The sequence below is a fragment of the Drosophila persimilis genome, unplaced genomic scaffold (genome assembly GCF_003286085.1).
Source record: "Drosophila persimilis strain 14011-0111.01,24,50 unplaced genomic scaffold, DperRS2 tig00000757-arrow-arrow-pilon, whole genome shotgun sequence".
Taxonomy (NCBI): domain Eukaryota; kingdom Metazoa; phylum Arthropoda; class Insecta; order Diptera; family Drosophilidae; genus Drosophila; species Drosophila persimilis.
Window position 1 is genome coordinate 116,922 of NW_020825349.1, and position 8,330 is coordinate 125,251.

Consider the following 8,330-nt stretch of genomic DNA (forward strand, 5'->3'; position numbering starts at 1 on the left):
CCTTTGAGGGGGCGGAGTGGGCGGGGCAAAGTTTTGAAATATTTTTGTAGCAGTGACATATCACAGAAGTCTGGATCCAAAACATCGTTGCTCTAGCTCTTATAGTCTTTGAGCATTAGGCGCTGAAGGGGACGGACAGACGGACAGACGGACGGGACGGACAGACGGACAGACGGACAGACAGACATGGCTCAATCGACTCGGCTATTGATGCTGATCAAGAATATATATACTTTATGGGGTCGGAAACAATTCCTTCTGGACGTTACACACATACACTTTTACCACAAATCTAATATACCCCAATACTCATTTTGAGTATCGGGTGTAAAAAGAAGCAATACTGTCTACATAACATGATGATCGCATACAAGGAGGACATACAGGCATAACAAAAACCTTGGCCAACGTCAAAAGACATTATTTTTGGAAAGGTATGACTAAAGAAATAACCAATTACATATGAAAATGTCCAAAATGCCAAAAAGCTAAAGTAACCAAGCACACAATAACTCCATTGACTATTACAGAAACACCATACATGGCTTTTGATAGGGTAATAGTGGATACGATCTGTCCACTTCCTAAATCAGAACAAGGAAATGAATATGCAGTCACCTTAATATGTGACCTGACAAAATACCTTGTCGCCATACCCATTAGAAACAAAAGTGCAAATACAGTAGCTAAAGCTATTTTTGAAAATTTTATTCTAAAGTACGGTCCAATGAAGACGTTCATTACGGACATGGGAACAGAATATAAAAATTCAATAATTGAAGACTTATGTAAAAATCTAAACATCAAAAACATAACTTCTACTGCACATCATCACCAGACTGTAGGAACCGTGGAGCGAAGCCACAGAACATTTAACGAATTCATACGCTCATACATCTCAGCTGACAAATCAGATTGGGATGTATGGCTGCAATACTTCGTATATTGTTTTAATACAACCCCCTCTATGGCACATGATTATTGTCCATATGAGCTAGTTTTCGGTAAGACTTCAAACTTACCAGTTCAATTTAATACTATAGATAGAATAGCACCTCTATATAACATAGATGATTACTCTAAAGAGAGTAAATATAGATTAGAAATAGCATATAAACGAGCAAGGATTATGCTCGAGGAGCATAAAATTAAAAATAAACAGCTATATGACTTAAAGTTAAAAGATTTAAATTTAGCTGTAGGAGATAAAGTTTTATTGAAAAATGAAACAGGACATAAGCTAGATTTTAAATATATAGGACCATATAGAGTAGAAAGTATCGGAGAAAGAGATAACGTCATAATCTCCGATAATAAAAACAAAACTCAGAAAGTACATAAGGATAGGTTAAAGATTTGCAATTATTAATCATTTTTAGTATGGCCATACATAAATATAAACCATAAAAATATACTACTCTGCATTTATATTCAAATAACTTTTAAATTTTATCAATATTAATTAAAGTTCAATATTCTAATAATTGACTAAAAAGAAAAAAAAAATATATATATATAAATTGTCTTTTTAAGAATACATAACTCGTATACATATATAGTAAAAGCTAAAAATAAAATAACTTCATTATATTACGTTATTTTTCAAAAGGAGGGAGATGTAGTATGCTCATATTAAAGTAAAGTAAAGTATTCATTATTACGAATACCCACTGTACCGACGGTACTTAAAGAATACACACTGTAACACTTTGTTTCAGTGTTTACGTAACAATAAAGTCCCAGACATTCTGGGTGATCGTATTACGATTCACTCAAGAATGCCTCGAGCGACCCAAGTGCAGCGTCAGCATGTTCCCATGACTTGACGGCACTAATATACATGCATACACACATATATCTTCCCTCGCGCTCTCGCTGCCAACAGCGCTGAGCATATTCACACATATACATACTAACATATAAGAGATAAGAACACATAGTTCTGCCGCTCCGCTGCCGGCGTCACTGGCAGCGCAGCTCCGCGGCTTTTGGCTTACAAAAGCCCAAAACACAATTGTAAAATTGAGAACATAAACGACAATAAAAGAGATCGGAGGGTTGAGCCCCAACGATCCAGAAAAACGGATTGAACATCGATTTACATGGTGACCGTGACAGGACCATATATGTCCTACGCTATGGATCAATATAAGGATTGAAAAAAAAAGGAAGGGTATATAGATATGTGTGTCCATGAGAAAAAAAAAATTTTTTTTATTGAAAAGAATAAATGAATAGCATATAATAAAAAAAAAAAAATAAATAAAAATAAAAAACTCCAACATTGTAGAAACCAATTTTTGAGAGAAAATCATCACCATGGGTTGGTTCGGTTCTGACGATAGTCAGACCAAAGACAATACGGCCAATGTGGTCAATAATGTCAAAATAATAGACCACAGGGATGATCTCAATGCACTCTGGTTATTACTTCTGATTTTAACCATTGTCACTGTTTTACAATTCCTTTTAACATTGTATGTAAAACATAATAAGATAATTTAAAAGAGATATATGAGTAGGGCAAACAATTTAGATAGAGTTTAACAAAAAAAAAAAAAAAAATTGGTCTCAACGACCCCTAGGAGCATAATAGAGCTCGAATACATGTACATGGGTACACTTCAGGTAGAATTCCCGCCTTTAATACATTGTTACAAAGACAAAATAAAATGTCTCGTAGAACAGCAGCAGCCATTAGGGCTACCCACGATAGGAATGAAAATTTCGAATATAGAGCTAAAGCAATCTTAGCCGCATTCCCCAATCCAATTAGCATATACGAGTTCGAATACTCATATATGAACGAATATAATTTACCTTTTTCACCACTAATTCATTGTGATGCCACACAAAAGGGTATCGTATTATCAACCATACCCGGCATCCTCGTAAACAGCCAAATAATAGAAAATGAAATTTTAGGAAGAATTGTGATTGCTAATGTTAGATTGTCTCCCAATCGGAATGGACAACATTAAAAAACACATATGGACTGGCTTACGATCTGCGCTAAAGTTTGCACTCTAAGAGCAGAATTCGATAAGTCATACAAATGCTTAACGCAGAACAGACCTACACAAAATAGTACGGTCATTAAACATACAACTAATTTGGTAAACATATATAATGAGGTCAGAGAACTTTTTCTAGAGAAACAGACAAAGACTTACTGATATACATTGGTTTCAATCTACAGACGTCTTCAAACGTCTAAGGGAACGATTAGTATTCGTTAAGAAAAATTCAATCTAGACATACACATCCCAAATCTTCTAAACACAGCTGCGACATATATACCAGCTGTAGAATCGGAATCAAGGCCAATAAGTCCCAGGCCCCCGAATGTAAAAAATATTATCATTATATCGGAAGACGATTCTCGATCAAATAGATCGAACCATCCGGTGAACGACGACAAACCGTCGACTAGTTCAGCAAACAGCGTGGTTGGGCAAGAACCAACCACAATGGCAGACGAAACAATTGCCCAACGGGCATATATCAAAGATATTTCGCACGCCATTCCGGAATTTAATGGACAGAAACTCCATTTACAAAGATTCATTACGGCAGTCAAATTGGTCGATCTAACGAAAGGACCATACGAAAATTTAGCTATAGAAGTAATTAAATCAAAAGTAATAGGAACTACATTGTATAAAATACAAGATGAAACCACCATTAGCGCAATAATAAAGAAATTGCAAGACACTATTGTCGGAGAGTCATCAGATGTTATAAAGGCTAAAATGGCAAAAGTATGCCAAAAAGGCAAAACAGCCGCCCAATTCACAACAGAGATTGATGATATGAGAAAACTTCTAGAAGCATCATACATTGATGAGGGTTTGCCAGCGGAACACGCCGATAAGTTCAGCTGCAAAGAGGCCATTAGTACAATGGTTAAAAATTGCGAGCACGGCAGACTCAAAACAATACTAGAAGCAGGCACATTCCCAACAATGAATGATGCCGTAGCAAAATATATACAGTGTAGTACAGAGATGACTGGTAGCGCAAGTTCAATATTGTACACCAGACAAGGACAAGTCTACCGCGGTAGTAACTTTCGAGGTAACTATCGTGGTGGAGGAAATGGTCGTGGTTACAACCACAACCATATTTACAACAACAATAGTTATAATAACAATAGAGGTCGTGTTGGCTATAGGGGAAATAACCGTAATAACGGTGGAACCTATAACAACCAAAGATACAATAGCAATGGAAACACACGACAGAACAATGTTCGTGTTACCCAGACAGCTTCGGGAAACTCCCAAGATCCTTTATATACACTAAATTAAAAAATCCAGCGGTTCACACAATCAACCTCAATCTCAATATATTCGTGGCATTCCTCAATTCTAAAACAGGAAAACAACTTACATTCCTTATAGATACAGGTGCCAATATATCATTATTAAAAGAAAATTCAGATGTCTTTAACGACATTCAAACAAAAAATAAAATAGATATTCAAGGAATAGGGGAAGGTATAATAACATCCCAAGGCCTTACCATAATAGAGCTACAGACGGATAAATACATAATTCCACACAATTTCCATTTAGTTAATCAAAATTTTGCAATTCCGTGTGATGGAATAATAGGCATTGATTTCATAAAAGAATTAAACTGCCTAATAGACTTAAAACCTGCAGAGGATTGGTTAATAATACGACCAAATAATATAAAAATTAAAATTTATGTTCCAATAACATACAGTTCTGGTATTAAAATTTATGTTCCAATAACATACAGTTCTGGTAACAATACAATTCTTCTACCAGCAAGATCACAAGTTGTCAGAAAAATAGAATTAACGTCCGATATAGAAACCATATTGATCCCAAACCAGGAAATTCAACCTGGTATTTATGTAGCAAATACAATAACTTCAAAAAATAATACATTTGTCCGATTGCTGAATACAACCAGTACCAACCAATTAGTACATATAAATAACATACAATATGAACCACTTTCGAATTACAAGGTAATTCAAACAACTCAAAAAATCCGAGAAAAAACTGTCATAGCTGAATTAAGCAAACAAAACACAACAACGACGGCAACTAACCAACTGGGACGTTCTAGCCATGGATGTGGAAAGGCGGCGTCGAGCGAACACGCTCGAGCGCGAGATGCGCGATCCGACCAGCATTTGCAATGTGGACTGCCTGCTGGATACGGTATCAGCCCTGGTCAGCGACTGCGACCACGACACGCTCAAGCGGCTGAAAAACAGCAGAGGATCAATCAGCTGCGCATGAATGTCGAGGACTTCGACTTCATTAAGCTAATTGGCGCCGGGGCCTTTGGAGAGGTGCAACTGGTGCGGCACAAGTCCTCCAGCCAGGTGTACGCCATGAAGCGGCTGTCCAAATTTGAGATGATGAAGCGCCCGGACTCGGCCTTCTTCTGGGAGGTAGCGTCACATTATGGCCCATGCCAGCTCCGAGTGGATTGTCCAACTGCATTTTGCATTTCAGGACTCCAAATACCTGTACATGGTGATGGACTTTATGCCCGGCGGTGACATTGTCTCGCTGATGGGGGACTACGATATACCCGAAAAGTGGGCCATTTTCTACACAATGGAGGTGGTGCTGGCCCTCGACACCATTCACAACATGGGCTTTGTGCACCGTGACGTGAAGCCGGACAACATGCTGCTCGACAATTACGGGCATCTGAAGCTCGCCGATTTCGGCACCTGCATGCGCATGGGCGCCAACGGCCAGGTGGTGTCCAGCAATGCGGTCGGCACGCCGGACTACATCAGTCCGGAGGTGCTGCAGTCGCAGGGTGTCGACAATGAGTATGGCCGCGAGTGCGACTGGTGGTCGGTGGGGATCTTCCTCTACGAGATGCTCTTCGGGGAGACGCCCTTCTACGCGGACTCACTGGTGGGCACCTACGGCAAGATCATGGACCACAAGAACTCGCTCAGCTTCCCCCAGGAGGTGGAGATCAGCGAACAGGCCAAGGCCCTGATCCGGGCATTCCTCACAGATCGGACGCAGCGTCTGGGCCGCTACGGCATCGATGATATCAAGGCGCATCCGTTCTTCAGAAACGACACCTGGTCCTTTGACAATATCAGGGAGAGTGTGCCGCCGGTTGTGCCGGAGCTAACCTCGGACGACGATACGCGCAACTTTGAGGACATCGAGAGGGACGAAAAGCCCGAGGAGGTGTTCCCCGTACCGAAGGGCTTCGATGGGAATCACCTGCCCTTCATCGGCTTCACCTACACGGGCGACTACCAGCTCCTGTCCAGCGACACCGTCGACGCCGAGGCCAAGGAGCCGAATTCGGTGAACAGCAACGCCAGCAACAACCATGCCCACGGCCATGGGCACAACCATCGCCATCGTACCTCCAACTCCAACGAGCTGAAGCGGCTCGAGGCACTGCTCGAGAGGGAGCGCGGCCGAGCCGATGCTCTGGAGAAGCAGGACACCAGCCTGCGGCACAAGATCGAGCTGAGCGGCAAGCGTGAGGTCGAACTGCAGCGCATTGCGGCCGAGTACGAGAAGGATCTGGCGCAGCGAAAGAACAACTACAAGGTGGCCATGCAGAAGGTGGAGCAGGAGATCGAGCTGCGCAAGAAGACGGAGGCTCTGCTGGTGGAGACGCAGCGCAATCTGGAGAACGAGCAGAAGGCCAAAGAGGATAACCGCGCGCTGCTGGAGAGGATCAGTGAGCTGGAGAAGAGCCATGCAAGTCTCGACTTTGAGCTGAAGGCGGCCCAGGGTCGCTACCAGCAGGAGGTCAAGGCCCACCAAGAGACTGAAAAGTCGCGACTGGTCTCTCGCGAGGAGGCCAATCTGCAGTGTGTATTGTAGTATGCTGTAATATGTCACTATTGTAATTATAACACTGGCACGTCTGTGCCGTTTGACTTCGGTTTTTTGAATATCTTTATTGAATTTATTCTTATAACTCAGACCGCATAGCTGCGCTGCCGGTTACGCCAACAGCGGAGCGGCTTCATACATATTTGTCTTATCAGCATAATCGAGAGGGCAAGAGCCGTATGTACATATGTGTATATATATATGCTTCAAGTGGTCAGCGTGGGAATGCTGACTTAGCTTAGCGCATAAGCGGCGATCATATTGCACGCTCACTTGCAGTGGTTTTGTTTGTGTACTGCAACAATGTGTTGCTGATACATTTATTGTTAACCATTGGGTACAGTGTACACTCAATATATGCACATACTACAATGCTCATATTAAAGTAAAGTAAAGTATTCATTATTACGAATACCCACTGTACCGACGGTACTTAAAGAATACACACTGTAACACTTTGTTTCAGTGTTTACGTAACAATAAAGTCCCAGACATTCTGGGTGATCGTATTACGATTCACTCAAGAATGCCTCGAGCGACCCAAGTGCAGCGTCAGCATGTTCCCATGACTTGACGGCACTAATATACATGCAAATTAAACAACTGCGGTAGCGGATTGTGTTTTTAAAAAAGTTTTTATTTTACTTCGAACTTAACTTCACTGATATAGATTTAAGGGAATGAAAGGGGAATAAATGAATTAGGTACCATTTGGAAATGGATAGCAGGCAATTTGTAATAAATTCCAAATTTTTCAAAGAAATTGAACTGCTATCAAATTCATTAAAAAATGTCATCTTCAATGAAGAAACGATACTGAGAAAGCATCGTTTAAAATTAATAACTTTTGACCTACTAAATTTAGTTGATACCATAACCCTCTTAAAAGTAAACATTTTCAATACCAAAATTTTAAATAAAAACGAAATAGAGGACATTTATAAGCATGAAAAACATAATGTTGAACTGTCTGATCTGCTGGACATTGCAACGGTTAAAATAATTCGAAATGCAGATTTAATAATCATTTACATAAAATATCCTCAAATTAAAGATATTTGCAAGTTTTACCATGCAAGAGCCATCTCACAAAATGATGGAATGTTAGTTATAAGTGAAAAAGTTTGTGAATGTAAGGAGAAATACTATTTAATGAATAATTTTAAAAGTGAAACTTTTAACAATTACGCACAAATAAATTTAAAGAGTACCTGTTTCACCAATTTACTTAATGGCTTTAAAGCCAACTGCACTAAAAAAAGGGAAAAAAACAAAGAAATAGACATCATTCAGGATGGTGCCATATTAGTTTCAGGCAAAAATATCGTAGACAATACTACTTTGTTAGGATCGTATCTCCTTATATTCAACAACACAATTGTAATAAATAATATAACCCACATAAATGATAAGGGTAAAATTCTAAAATATATATCGCATCATAGATATAGCGATTTTGAA

General features: G+C 39.9%; 1 pseudogene; it reads left to right on the forward strand.

Annotated features, from left to right (window-relative positions):
- Positions 1–5,094: 5,094 nt before the first annotated feature.
- Positions 5,095–6,869, forward strand: LOC6604105 (annotated as a pseudogene).
- Positions 6,870–8,330: the final 1,461 nt, after the last annotated feature.